Here is a 16011-nt window from a genome sequence, read left to right as displayed (position 1 = left end):
TTCTTTAAATGGATGAGGAAATGTTTCAGTGTGCTGAATAAGGTCCAGGTATACTTCGTTTTTGCGTGTTCCGGTGTCATGATAAATTGAGTCTGCCTGGTAAATCGAGTCCCCATGGGGGAAACCATTTGTAATGCCTGAGTAAAAACCTGTCACGTTATCGTAATAGCATGTCATTGAAGTCTAGGCTAACTGAAAAACACAAACAACTACACATCTTTAATTTCACAATCTATAACTTAAGTTATATATCATTATATGTAACATATGATCAGTAGCGGTTCTAGCTTGTATGGCGCCCTGGGCGAAACCCGCTTCAACCCCCGCAAGATGCCGCCCTTGGAAACTGCCCATGTCGCCCAATGCCTCAATATGTAAAATAATTAAAAACCCTTGGGCTCTGGAGACGTTAAAAGACACTTACGTGCTCAAGCTGATGCTCCTGACAAGGCGGTGGACCAGGGAGCCGATTTGGCCGGAGAAGTGAGGGAAATTTGGCGAGGATTGTTGAACTTGTCGGCAATGCTGACGAAGCTCGTTGCTGACTTGGAGGATCTTGCTGTACTACATCGATCGATCACTGCCATGCAGACAAAATTCACTGAGGTGGTTACAAAAGTGGGGGATGTCGAGAAACGAATCAATTATCTGGAGTCATCGGAGAGGGAATTAGCTGCTAATCCGCTAGCGACCAAAGTGGATTTGGAGCACATCTGGGAAGAGTTTGAGGATATGGAAAATCGTAGTTGGCGGAATAACGTCCGGATTGTTGGGATTCATGAGGCCGAAGAAGGTCGGGATATGGTGAAATTCCTGGACAGGCTCCTTCCGAGTCTGCTCGACATAACAGGCTATAAGTTGGAAATCGATCGAGCTCACAGGGTTCCGGCTCGGCGATCCGCTGAGGGAGACAGACCCCGATCAATTCTGGCCAAATTTCTGAGATCATCCGATAAAGAACTCGTGTTACGCGAGGCGAGGAGTAAAGGAAGACTTTCTTGGAAGAACCACAGCATTTTCTTGTTCCCAGACTTTGCAAATTCGACAAGAGAGAAACGTGATCGTTTCAAGTAATGCAAGAAACGCTTACGTCAACAGAAAGTTATGTTTTCACTGATATTCACGGCCAAATTGAGAATAGTTTCTAAGGATGGTCGTAAAATATTCACATGCCCACAGCAAGCGATGGCCTTCATAAAGTCAATGGAGTGAGTAAGTCATCTTGTTGTACTTACGTTGCAGCCGAGTGGGCCGGCTCACTGAACATTCGCTTGATTGTTTGAGGAATCTGCGCGCTGTTTTTGTGGTGGTTCCGCCTAGCGGCTGGAGTTTATTTTGTAGAGTAACACACCTTCAGGACAGTTTTATGGATGAATCTACACACTCTTTGTGCTTATTCCTCCTATTGGCTGGACTTTGTTTTGTGGAGTATTTCTTGCTAAGTCATTGGAGTAAGCCATTTGTTTGCATTCATGTTGCAGCCGAGTGGACCGGCTCACTGAACATTTGCTTGACTGTTTGAGGAATCTGCGTGCTTTTTTTGTGCTGGTTTCGCCTATCGATTTGATTGTTGCACTAATGTTGGAATGTGTTCTTTATAATCTTGTTTTTGACACACAGTCTATTTTTTCTTATATGTCAAAATGTCAAATGTTAATATGAGTGGATTGTCTCTCTCCATGTGGAATGTGAATGGGTTGGGGCACCCCATAATAAGAAGGAAGGTTATTTCTCTTCTTAAACGTAAAAATGTGATATAGTGTTTCTTCAAGAAACGCGTCTTTCTCCTCAGGAAGCTGAAAAATTTGGGAGGATATGGGGTGGGCATGTTTTCTTTAGTGCTGGCTCAAGTAAGAGCAGAGGAGTCATTACACTGATAAGTAAGCATCTATAATTCAAATATTTCAAACAGATTAAAGATAAATTAGGAAGAGTCATTATTGTTTTAGCAGAAATTCAGGGGTAAAGGTTGATTTTGGCTAATATTTATGCACCTAACGTTGATGATCAGGGCTTTTTTATAGATCTTGAAGGGATGTTGCAAGCCGCTGGCACCCCTCATGATATAAAATTGGGAGGAGACTTTAATCTTTTGATAGGCTCAGTCCTTGATCATAGTGAAGCAAAAGTGTGCAAGCCCCCTAGAGCAACATTGACGCTTCACAGGATGTGTAAACATCTTGGTCTTAAAGATATTTGGAGACTTTTGAACCCTTCTGGGAGGGACTATAATTTTTTTTCATCAGTCCATAAGATTTACTCTTAAGATTACTTATTTGAATAGATTTTTTTTATTTTTTATATCTAAGTCCCTCATTTCATCTGTTGTTGATTGCTCAGTTGGAAACTTTTTAGTCTCAGGTCACACCCTGGTGTGTTTAGAGGGGTTGCCACATATGGAAATCATATAGTTGCCACTATAATGTATCCCTTTTGCAAAATCCTTAATTCCAACAAATGTTAAAGCCTGAAATCAATGTCTATATGGAGACTGGTCCTCAGTATCCTTGGTAGGCGTGGCTTGGGAGGCACTTAAGGCGGTTCTTAGGGGCCGGATTAAACAGTATGCCTCCAAGAACTCGTGGAATTTGAAGGGAATATTAAAAGTGCAGAGTCAGAGCTGAAGCAACGAATGTCATCTAATGACCTCGGAGAACTGACCCAATTGAAATACAGATATAATACTATTTTGTCATGGAAGGTGGAGTTTTGGCTATTCAGGGCAAGACAGTCATACTTTGAGTCGGGGGACAAGGCAGGAAAACTGCTGGCTAGATATATAAAACAGAGAGAGTCTTTTTCTACCACTACCTAGTGGTGAAATATTTACCTCGGCCATTGATATTAATAATGCTTTTAAAGAATTCTGTCTTGATCTTTATAGTTCCACGTCTTCATCTACTGAAGAGGATATTAGAAACTTTGTGGAACCATTAGAACTTCCTAAATTCTCTTGATTCAGAGATAACCTTGGAGGAGCTTGGCGAGGTAATTAAGGCCTTGCCTCCAGGGTCAGATGGCTTTGCCGCTGTGTTTTTTGGATCTTATGCTACAGAACTGGCTACACTTTTGCTAGAAGTTTGTACAGAATCATTAAAGAATGGAAAGCCCGGATCAGTCTGATTCTTAAAAAGGACAAAGATAACTGTAAGAGTTACCGTCCAATTTCCCTGATCCAGCTATACATTACAATATTGTCAAAAATTTGGGCTAACCGATATGGGTAGATGGGCTTCATTACATTTATCTATGACTGGGAAGGTTAATGTTATTAAAATGAATTGTATTCCAAAATTCAACTACCTGCTGCAATCTCTCCCAATAGATGTCCCCCTCTCTTATTTCAAGCAATTTGATAGCATAGCGAAGTCCTTCATTTGGAATGGTGAACGTCCCAGATTACATTTCAGTAAATTACATAGGCCGACTGACAAAGGTGGGCTAGGCCTACACAAGATTTTGTTTTATTATTATGCATTCGGTCTCAGACATTTGGCTCATTGGACACTTCCACTTGAGAGAGCCCCTCCCTGGTTTTGTATTGAACAGGAAGATATTGCCCTTATTTGGCCATTGCAAAGCCTTTCTATCAAACTAGCCGGAGAAGTTAAGTTACACCCCGTTATCTCGCATTTGCACTCGGTATGGACAAAAGTGTCCAGAGTGTTTAATTCGGACATTTATTTAAATGTTGCCTCGAGCATATGGCTGAACCCAAAATTATGTATTAATAAGTCCCCTTTCTGCTGGACAGAGTGGATTGTGCGGGAGGTTAATATGCTCGGTGACCTATATGAGAATGGAGTGTTGAGATCCTTTGAAAATATGGTTCAACATTTTGGGATTCCCAGGTCTCAATTCTTTAGGTATTTACAGCTGTGCCACCTGCTCTGTACTATTTTTGGGAGTAGCATACACCCCCTAAAGTGGCAGATTCTTTGGGAGTGGTGATTACTGCTTTTGGAAAAGGTCATGAGGCATCAGTGTATTACTCCCTGATAATTCAGAGTCTGGGGGATGGAGCTTCAACTTCTCTCAAGAGATTATGGGAGAAAATTGTAAACTTGGTATTGGAGCAGGGAGTGTGGGCTAGGACTCTAATAAAAATGTCAAGTCTACATCTAGAGATGCAAGGGTGCGCCTTGTGCAATTTAAGATTTTGCATCAATTATATGGACCCCCTCTAGATTGTATAGGCTTGGTCTTAAAGATACACCCACCTGCTGGTGATGCCAATCAGAAGATGGGGACACAACCTATGTTTTTTGGTGCTGTGTTAAGATCCATGAATTTTGGTTGAGGGTTCAGAGTTTTATGTGTAACGTATTGGGCCCCAGACTCTGTATCTTAGGCTATGGGGCAGTCATTAATATATGGGATAAATACATAAAAAATTGGGTCCTAGCCAGTGTTATGATCGGAAGACAGGTTATTCTTAGGGGATGGAAGTCGGCTGGAGCGCCCTCATTTCAAGAGTGGCATACAGAGATGGGCAGAGTAGTGGCATTGGAAGAAATGTCATATAGAAGGCTAGGAAACCTGGGTTTATTTAATAAAAAATGGGGCAACTACAGGTGCATCTCAATAAATTAGAATGTCGTGGAAAAGTTCATTTATTTCAGTAATTCAACTCAAATTGTGAAACTCGTGTATTAAATAAATTCAATGCACACAGACTGAAGTAGTTTAAGTCTTTGGTTCTTTTAATTGTGATGATTTTGGCTCACATTTAACAAAAACCCACCAATTCACTATCTCAAAAAATTTATATATGGTGACAGGCCAATCAGCTAATCAACTCAAAACACCTGCAAAGGTTTCCTGAGCCTTCAAAATGGTCTCTCAGTTTGGTTCACTAGGCTACACAATCATGGGGAAGACTGCTGATCTGACAGTTGTCCAGAAGACAATCATTGACACCCTTCACAAGGAGGGTAAGCCACAAACATTCATTGCCAAAGAAGCTGGCTGTTCACAGAGTGCTGTATCCAAGCATGTTAACAGAAAGTTGAGTGGAAGGAAAAAGTGTGGAAGAAAAAGATGCACAACCAACCGAGAGAACCGCAGCCTTATGATTGTCAAGCAAAATCAATTCAAGAATTTGGGTGAACTTCACAAGGAATGGACTGAGGCTGGGGGCAAGGCATCAAGAGCCACCACACACAGACATGTCAAGGAATTTGGCTACAGTTGTCGTATTCCTCTTGTTGAGCCACTCCTGAACCACAGACAACGTCAGAGGCGTCTTACCTGGGCTAAGGAGAAGAAGAACTGGACTGTTGCCCAGTGGTCCAAAGTCCTCTTTTCAGATGAGAGCAAGTTTTGTATTTCATTTGGAAACCAAGGTCCTAGAGTCTGGAGGAAGGGTGGAGAAGCTCATAGCCCAAGTTGCTTGAAGTCCAGTGTTAAGTTTCCACAGTCTGTGATGATTTGGGGTGCAATGTCATCTGCTGGTGTTGGTCCATTGTGTTTTTTGAAAACCAAAGTCACTGCACCCGTTTACCAAGAAATTTTGGAGCACTTCATGCTTTCTTCTGCTGACCAGCTTTTTAAAGATGCTGATTTCATTTTCCAGCAGGATTTGGCACCTGCCCACACTGCCATAAGCACCAAAAGTTGGTTAAATGACCATGGTGTTGGTGTGCTTGACTGGCCAGCAAACTCACCAGACCTGAACCCCATAGAGAATCTATGGGGTATTGTCAAGAGGAAAATGAGAAACAAGAGACCAAAAAATGCAGATGAGCTGAAGGCCACTGTCAAAGAAACCTGGGCTTCCATACCACCTCAGCAGTGCCACAAACTGATCACCTCCATGTCATGCCGAATTGAGGCAGTAATTAAAGCAAAAGGAGCCCCTACCAAGTATTGAGTACATATACAGTAAATGAACATACTTTCCAGAAGGCCAACAATTCACTAAAAATGTTTTTTTTTATTGGTCTTGTGATGTATTCTAATTTGTTGAGATAGTGAATTGGTGGGTTTTTGTTAAATGTGAGCCAAAATCATCACAATTAAAAGAACCAAAGACTTAAACTACTTCAGTCTGTGTGCACTGAATTTATTTAATACACGAGTTTCACAATTTGAGTTGAATTACTGAAATAAATGAACTTTTCAACGACATTCTAATTTATTGAGATGCACCTGTATTTAGCCTTTTTAGACGGCTCTCGGGGAGGGGCAGTGGAGAGTGATTTGCAGTTTTTAATGTGTGTACAACCTTTTTGTTTTTTTTAATAATTTTTTTTTTATGTTTGTGTGTCATTGTCAATTGAACTTTTGACCACTGGGGTGCGTGTTCTGCAATTTCTCTAAAAAAAAAAAAAAATCACAACCTCCAATTAAAAGTTGTGGGAGACACGGGGTGATGGAAATATAATTTGTAAAAATGGAGTTCCTTTAAATAAACATATAAACATACTTCCAGCACCTGTACAATACACCTGTATTAAACATACTTCCAGCACCTGTACAATCAGCACTGGTGCCCCCCAGGGATGTGTACTCTCCCCACTAATCTTCTCCCTCTACACCAATGACTGCATTGCCAAGGATCCCTCTGTCAAGCTCCTGAAGTTTGCAGACGACACCACTGTCATCTGCCTCATCCGAGATGACGATGAGTCTGCATACAGAAGGGAGGTTAAACAGCTGGCTGTCTGGTGCAGTCAAAACAACCTGGAGCTGAACATGCTCAAAACGGTGGAGATGATTGTGGACTAATTGTTAACACTCCAATACTGACCCCCCTAACCATTCTAAACAGCACTGTGGCAGCAGTGGAGTCATTCAGGTTCCTGGGCACTACTATATCACAGGAACTGAAGTGGGAGACCCACATTGACTCCATTATGAAAAAGGCCCAGCAGAGGTTGTACTTCCTTCTCCAGTTGAGGAAGTTCAACCTGCCACAGGCGCTGCTGATACAGTTCTACTCAGCAGTCATCGAGTCTGTCCTCTGCACTTCAATAACTGTCTGGTTTGGTTCAGCTACGGAATCGGATATTAGAAAACTACAAAGGACAGTTCGGACTGCTGAGAGGATTATTGGTTGCCTCCTGCCCACCCTTCAAGAACTATACACTTCCAGAGTGAGGAAAAAGGCTGGAAAAATCACTCTGGACCCCACTCACCCTGCCCACTACCTTTATGAACTGTTGCCTTCTGGCTAACGCTTCAGAACTCCGAGCACCAGAACCGTCAGGCACAGGAACAGTTTTTCCCCTCAGGCTATCCATCTTATGAACAGTTAAAACTGCGCCATTGAGCAATAATTAAGGTGCAATTCACAGTCTAGTCTTTTTATATTTATCCAACACATCCAACCTCTTCAGCCATTACATTCCCTTGCACTGTATATAACAGATTTGTATTTAGAGTTGCACTACGTATATATATATATATATATATATTGGTCACAGATACCCAGACTCAAAGATGATGTTGCCACCGGCGGCAGGGGTTTATTGAAAACAAACAAACAATAGAGATTAACTGGCGTGTTATAGAACAACAAACACAGAGAGGATGTGAATGACAGTAACCTTGGTGATCGTTGGAGTAGCGAAGGAGTGGAGTCAGGAAGAGATTGCACAGGAATATCTTTGGAGAGGCTTTCAGCGATAACAGGTATGTGAGTCTGTATTCTGAATCAAGACCAGATGAAGAGTGAAAGGAGAATCTGGTTTTTATGTAGTGGAGCTGATTGATGCAGTGATGAGTGGCAGGTGCAGGTGATCAGTACTCAGGGGAGAGGATATTAGTGCTAGGAGTGTCAGGTAGATCTGTGACATATATATATATATATATATATATATATATATATATATATATATATATATATATATATATATATGTCTTATTGTGTATTCTATATATACTTTATTTTCTATTCAATTTTTATTTATTTATTTTTTATTCAATTTTTTATTATTTTGTATTATTATCTCTGTCTTGTTGCTGTTTTGTATTGTTGTGCACTGGAAGCTTCTGTCACCAAGACAAATTCCTTGTATGTGTAAGCATACTTGGCAATAAAGCTCATTCTGATTCTGATTCTGATATAATAGAGTTGGGGATAGCTTTAGTTATGGATTTGAATGTGTTCCGATTGCCAATTAAATCATATTTAAGGCACAAATTCTCATATGATATGATACAGCCACTACTATTAACTAAATGAGACACCAACCAAATACCTTTCACTATCCAGTCCAGTAGCGGTATTAACATTTTGTGGTATGGAATCTTATGTTTTGGTGTCTCTGGCACATGCCGCTGGGTTTTGTGGCACATCTGGAAGTTGTGGCACATGCCAGTGATTTTGTGGCACTGACATATGCCGCTGCATTTTGATACCGTCGATAAACACTTGAGGAGAAGTCGGCAGCACATACACAAAAATTTACTGTGCTGTAAAAAAAAATTAGGCATAAATGCAGTACAGTGTTTGTACTGACATGGCAGAAAATGAAAGGTAAGTGGCAACTGTCGGTGTTGTTTTAACTAATCGGGTTAGCTATTAGCTAAAGAAAGAAGTATCTCTGGATAATAGATGAACCCTTGATGCACCCAGAAATTATTTATTATTCTTAACAACACTGTTTCAAAGTGTGTCATGCTCCCAGCATTTATTTCCACATGGAGAAAACAGATCATTCAAAAATATCTCCACTTGAAACTTATCGGATTTGATAGTGTATTGCTGAACATTTTTATGGTTGTAAATTTAAAGTCTCATGTTTTATTGGAGTATTTCGTGGTAATACCTAATTTATTATTTATTCTTTAAATGACTTTAAACCTGAAGGCACTATAGGTTTTTCCTTGATGTGTCAGTCAGCATGAGAGCCCTGAGCCTGGCTGGGGATCACTTCATTCTGTGGTAAGGGTAAAATATTGAGATAGTACAATTGGGTTTGAAATGTATGGTGTATAGTTTAGTCTGGCTCTTATGTTGTTTTTGTTTTATGTATATGAATCAAAAACTATGATTTGTTGGGGCTTTTAGAAAGACATACCAGAGTGGTACATGGATTTATTAGTTATATTGCATGTCTATTGCACATTCTATTGCATGTTCATGTAAAAGCAGGTGAATGTTAACAAACTTTAACCATTTAATGTGTATCATTTGTAATAGTATCTTTAAGTTCATTCATATTTAACAATTTACCTCATAGGGCATGTAGAAACTGGAAAAAGTAATTAAGGTGCATCACTGGTGACTGTCATGCATTCTGTTTCTAGAAAGTGGGCCAAGAATAGGCCTTGTTCATTTTAAACCACTCTAAGATTTTAAGGCAGTTCACGTTTAACTCTTTTTTTCCTTCTTGTTTTAACAAAATTTTTTATCACACAATAACAGGTTATTGTATCCAAGTGCTGCAAGGTTGTAGTGGGTACAGTGTGATGTATGTTTAGGTTGGCTGCACACTGATTCTGCTGGAGTTACTGAGAGTAAGATGCAACCCTACACTTCTGATGGGTTAGTTAAGTGTAAAGCATTGGTTTAGATCATGTTCTAGCTCAGAAATCTTAAAATATGCCACTATCCTGCGAAAGTTCTTAATGGATTTTAACCAGACAAAACATAAATGCATGCAAAGAATGCAGTATTGACCAAGATGTATTTACACTAAACTCTCTTCTAGTCACTAGTTGAGCTATAAAGAAGGACTAATGAAACTTTCATACTGTATGGATCCAGAAACTGATTGTGCCACTAACAACCAGACACACCACTAAATTCAGCGGCATGTGCAAATCTGTTATTAATCTGTTCTTTCAGTTTCTGGATCCATACAGTATTTAATTTCCATTAATCCCTCTTTAAAGCGTGACTAATGACTAGACGAGAGAGTTTATCAGTGCAGCATTCTTTGCATGCATTTATGTTTACCTTACTTTGCCAAAGCATAATGTGGCAACTTTCCGTATCCAACTTTCATGTAGACTGTAAGACTCTGTTTCCACCTGGTATTAAGGTGCGTCTCGGGTGATCCGATCACATGTGGTCAGGTGAGACACATCACTGTTTACACATGGTCGCTTAAATGCGTCTTCTGTGACCACTTGTGATCGGATTTGGAGGAGAGGGACTCTGTTTCATGACGACATACATCAATCACTATGTCAGTGTGTAACTGCATGATAATAAACTGCAACAAAGTCAGAAAAGACAAACATTCATATGTGGTTTTTGTGATCCAATCACAAAACATTTTAGATGCCGTTTAGATCTGTATTTAGTGCTGACCACATCTGACTGGATCACCTGAAATGCATTTTAATATCAGGTGTAAACGGGGACAGAGATGCCATGCCACTAAATGCAGCAGTGGTTATAACTTTAATTGTTATGGCATCTTACGTTCTGATGCCATTGGCACGTACTGCTATATCTTGTGGCTCATCTGGTGGTATTTCTGGTCACTAGTGGCATATGCCACTGTAGATGCCACTAAAATGTGTGGCACGTCCGGTAGTGACTGACACATGCCACTGTATTTTGAGGTACTTGGGTGACACTTGTGGAGTCGGCAGCTTAGACAGGCTATTTTGTTAGAAAAAAAAAAGCTAAGTGGCTTGTTTGGGATCACGTGTGTGTGTGTGTGTGTGATGCTCCTAGAGGTTTGTTTCATTCTACATTCTAATGGTTTATGGAATTAATGTCTGAGACCAAGCATACTTCATATACTGTACTGTATGGCTCTACAAACTGAAAGAACATACAGCTCCATTATTTGTAAAATGAATAACTTCATGGTTTCAACCTGAAAGCATGAAACATAATTCACTTTAAAACATTCACAGTCTCTTCACATTCACTGCTTTTGAAAGTATATAAAGAAGAAGGATAGGATGTGAAAGGTTATAATTTTTTAATATGTATGCAATGAAATGTCGACTTACAATATATATTTCTTTGAGTTATCTTTGTTTTTACATAGATTTTATCTGAGGACATGCTTTGATCTATGAGACCCAGAAAGTGGCCTTCCTCCACCAGCTGTGATGTCAACTTTCAAGGCTTCTTCTAGAAGCAGGTTTGTCCAATAGTGTTCAAAATATCAGTGATGCTGCCATGTGCATTGTATGTTTTTTATTTTTATTTTTTTTAACGAGTTGAACCATTTTTAATTTATCTGTATTTTCTAGGGTACCACTGTGAGACCTCTGCTGACATGGACATGATGGCATTTTGTTTTCCTCTTGTAGAGAACACTGTATTTAATGTTGTGTTCTTGGTTTAGACACCATTAGCAGTTAGAGAGAGGTGAAAGTTACAGCTCTGTATTTGGAAAGGCACTAATGTCTTCCTGCAACAATGTTCACAAGTCTACCTTGTGTGTACATTGCATGTTTCTGCAACAGTATGCATAACTGTGTATTTAAGCAATTATTCTCTCTTAAGCTTTTGACAAAGGTGCACTCGTAACATCTATGTGTGTGTGAACAGTTAAAGGCACAGATAACATCTCTGTGTGTGAACTTGAAGACACATAATCACACTTTGTGTGATCTGATGAAGATAAATAAACGTATGTGAGCCAAGCTTCATCTCCCACTTTCTTCTCTTCTCCTTGACATCAACACTTGTGATTTCAACTGTAGGTGTTTTCATATGTCATTCCAGACAAAGGACAAAAGGTGCCACTGTAACGATGCGCTGGCAATGACAAAGATGATGACGATGGAGTGAAAAACCGAAGTGCAATTTTATGAACAAAAGTGAGATCCAATAATCCTAACTATAAACATGAACTAAACAAAACATAAACATGAACTTGACTTAACTTTGACTTGACATAACAATGTTACCAAACAATACCTGACAAAGGACAATGGAAAACATGAGGGCTTAAATACATGGACAAGGGGTAAAACAATGACGAGCGAACCAATGAACAGACAGAACTGATAACAAGATAACAAGACAATAACCCAATGAAAACAAGACACAAGTACATGGAGGGAAACAGGAATCACATGACTAGGGAACACATGACATAAAACAGGAACTAGATTTTCAAAATACAAGACATAATAAACATGAACAACCACATCAAACATTACATACCCCCCCCCCCACTAGGGGTGGCTCCCGACGTCCCAAAACATAGACAAACACATTAAACATGACATAATTTCCAAAGTTCTGTAGGGAGCTGGGGGGGGGGGCATGGGACCAGGGTAGAGTCAATGGAAGGTGGGGCCCTGAGAGGCTTGAGGGGCAGAGCCATGGAAGGTGGGGCCCTGAGAGGCTCGAAGGGCAGAGCCGTGGAAGGTGGGGCTGTGAGAGACTTGAGGGGTGGAGCCATGGAAGTTGGAGCCGTGAGAGACTTGAAGGGCGACAGCAGGGAACTTGGTACCCAGAAAGTAGCCAAAGACTCAAAGGGCCAGGGTGGAGCCAGAGGCAGGGAGGACCAAGGCGGCACCAGAGGCCCGGAGGAGCAAGGCGGAGCTGGGGGATCGGAAGACTGTGGCAGAGCCTGTGGGACCAAAGTGGAGCTGGAAGGAAGGAGGTCCCCGGTGGAGCTGAAGGATCAGAGGGATGAGGCGTAGCCAGAGGATCGGAGAGCAAAGGCAGAGCCAGAGACTGACAGACCAAGGAGGAGCTGGAGGGACAAGGGACCCCCGGTAAAGCCAACAGGCTGAAGGACCGCAGTGGAGCCGAGGGAATGTAGAGCCGAGGTGATGTCGAGGGATTGACAGGCCAAGGCAGAGTCCAGGGCTCGGAGGGTCCAGGTGGGGTCAGAGGGTCGAAAGTTCCCCTTGCCTGATTATGAGGAAGTGTCCATAGGGTGGGTACAAGGGCGGGAACCATCTCCAGGTCCAACTGCTCAGATGTGGCCATGACATGGCATGGAGCAGACTGAGGTGTTGCTGTGACGTGGCATGGAGCAGGCTCAGGCGTGGCTGTGACGTGGCATGGAGCAGGCTCAGGCATGGCTGTGACGTGGCATGGAGCAGGCTCAGGCGTGGCTGTGACGTGGCATGGAGCAGGCTCAGGCGTGGCTGTGACGTGGCATGGAGCAGGCTCAGACGTGGCTGTGATGTGACATGGAGCAGATGGAGGCGTTGATGTGACATGACATGAAGCAGGTTGAGGATCCAGGGCAAAAGATGGTGCTAGCTCAGCGACCATGATGTGGAACTTTGGCTTGGCGGCCATGACGTGGAATTCTTGCTTGGCGACCATGATGTGGAACTCTGGCTTGGCGGCCATGACGTGGGACTCCGGCTCAGCGGCCATGACGTGGGACTCCGGCTCGTCAACCATGATGTGGGACTCCGGCTCGTCGACCATGACGTGGGACTCCGGCTCGGCATCTGGCTCGGCATCCGCTTCCCCACAGTGAATGTAGAACCAGTAATCTGCAGGGCAAGGTCGATATACTGAACCAGATTGAGGGAACTGCAACCGCCAGGCATCAAAGAGGAAACTGGCTCACTTAATCTAAAACGAAAACAGTTTTTGAGGGCGACCTCATTAAAGTCCACCCGGCAGGCCAGAGCGCAGAAATCCTCCACATAATCCTCTAGGGGATGATTCTCCTGATGTAGGTGTAGGAGTTGGATTGCTGGGTTCATGGTTAGGTCAGGTATTTTGTAACGATGCGCTGGCGCTGGCAATGACGAAGATGATGACGATGGAGTGAAGAACCCAGGTGCAATATTATTAACAAAAGTGAGATCCAATAACCCTAACTATAAACATGAACTAAACAAATAAACATGAACTTGACTTGACTTGACTTGACAACGTTACCAAACATAATACCTGACAAAGGACAATGGAAAACATGAGGGCTTAAATACATGGACAAGGGGTAAAACAAGGTTTTAACTGATAACAAGATAAAAAGACAATAACCCAATGAAAACAAGACACAAGAACATGGAGGGAAACACTATGACTAGGGAACACATGACATAAAACAGGAACTAGATTTTCAAAATAAAAGACATGAAAAACATGAACAACCACATCAATCATTACAGCCACTGTATAATCTTGCCATATTCCACATTGCTAGTCTACAAATGATCTAAGCCAAACCTGATTGTAAATTCTTTGTGGCAATTGGCAAATATCCTTTTACTCTCTCTAAATTTTACAGTTGTAGCCACCACTCTACATAGACTCAGAAGAATACAATCACACATTGGTGACCACAGTGACATTAACCATACAAATATAATGAAAAGTTAAGCAGTTTAAATAGATAAGCTGTCAGAGCACAGTGACAATTTAAAAAATAAAACACCTATGTTGACTAATGACTTTATTACAAGAAAACAAAATACATTTCATGCATTACGCGTTTTACAACAGAACACGAGACAGACCTAAACTACACTGTAAAACAAACATTTTTGGCTTTGTGTGGTTAGCCTGCTAAAAGCTAATGTCAGGAAGCAACGTGATTTATACAGTATGTCCACGTGCCATCACTACCGTTAAATAAACCGGTGCGTATCATTGACAACGTCTACAATATGCCTTAAAATACAGTGGCATGTGTCAGTCGTCCAGACGTGACACAAATTTCAGTGGCACATGCCTGTAACGACCGGAAATGCCACACAATTCAGTGGAACGTGCCACTAGATGTGCCAGAAAATCCAGTGGCATGTGCCACAAATTTAGTGGCACATGCCACTCACAAGCGGATATGCCACCGGATGTGCCACAACTTCCAGCATGTGCCAGAGGCTCCAAAACTTAAGATGCCATACCACATGTTAATACCCCTTCTCATCCAGCTCGTTTGAGATGAGCAAAATCTGCGTAGCACCGATCACCGGTGATCACCGCGAGGTGCATGCCGGTTAGAAATGTGTCCGACTTGGGCTGCGTTCCCCTTCACTTTTAACATCCACTTGCTAACTCCCCTAAGCAAATCCCATCGGGGGAATCCCCGCTGCCATTTAGGAAGTCCGTTCCACTTGGTTCTGTGAGCGAGGGAAGTTTCTGTTGACAGACCCTCAACCCCTCGATTTTGACAGAGGGAGCGAGCCTACTCTGATGTACGCTTCAGGCAGCTCCATATCCCCCAATGCAACTCTATTGTGACGTGACAGCAGATTGCACTTCACAAACCCCACCCCCATACAACTCTAATGTGTAATGGAAGTGAAGTTAGGTCAATTGAGTAGTTTAGAAAAGTTATATTGAGATTTAACAGCATAATACTTGTAGCTACCTTAAACTGTTTATCAGCCTATGTGTTCGTTTGTGTAAATCTTGATTAATCCTTTCTAACAATTCATTTCAATTAAACATACAAGATTTAAACATAAGCCTCTGAAATCAATCTCCGAAAACATTGTTTCCTCAGGTGCAAAAATCACTAAATAATTCCACAAATTGACATCAGCCTTCAACATGCTCCAAGTGATCATGGGTTAAGAGTGTTCCATTTAAACCCACTGCATGTCTTCCGCCAGTAGTGGACACTTGCGCAACGTGAGCAGTGACATGCATTCGAGTCCATGAGACAGAGTGAAGTTAGCAAGGGAAGGGGATACAAATTTGAAATGGAACGCAGCCAGGGAAGAGCAACTGCGCTCAACTGCACCGCCTGGCACAGCCGCCTCACAGTCGCGAAAGTTTTTTGGCATACGTCAGCATGATATCAGAGCAAGGCTAGGTTCCATTTCAAACAGGTAGTTAATTCATTAAATGATGAGCTGTTTCCTCACAAAAGCAGTTTATTCAGCATTGTGAAGCTTCTTCTCCATAGACACCCATTCAAAATGAACAGCCTCTTGTCTCCTCGCCAGTGTACCGCCATAGAATGTCAATGGAATGGCTGCGTAATGCTAATCGATGCTAACATTGTAGGCTTCCCTATCAGAAGGGCTTTGTAGTTGACCACTCTCTCCTATGGTAAAAATGTGGAGGTTGTTATCTCAGTATATAAGATCTCCGGATGGGCGATAACACTTTTTATTTTATTACCTTTATTATTCAAGGCCAAAATCGCCAATTCCGAT

The 16011-nt window shown here is 41.8% G+C and overlaps 1 long non-coding RNA gene across 1 annotated transcript; it reads left to right on the top strand.

Annotated features, from left to right (window-relative positions):
- Positions 1 to 8083: 8083 nt before the first annotated feature.
- On the top strand, positions 8084 to 11548 carry LOC127447788 (uncharacterized). Its single transcript, XR_007898416.1, has 3 exons — positions 8084 to 9493; positions 10959 to 11054; positions 11167 to 11548. It is a non-coding gene; the product is annotated as an uncharacterized LOC127447788 (long non-coding RNA).
- The last annotated feature ends 4463 nt before the right edge of the window (positions 11549 to 16011 follow it).

This window comes from Myxocyprinus asiaticus, chromosome 11 (genome assembly GCF_019703515.2).
Source record: "Myxocyprinus asiaticus isolate MX2 ecotype Aquarium Trade chromosome 11, UBuf_Myxa_2, whole genome shotgun sequence".
NCBI lineage: Eukaryota > Metazoa > Chordata > Actinopteri > Cypriniformes > Catostomidae > Myxocyprinus > Myxocyprinus asiaticus.
Note: the sequence above shows the minus strand (reverse complement) of the source record. Positions and strands in the feature narration are given on the sequence as shown.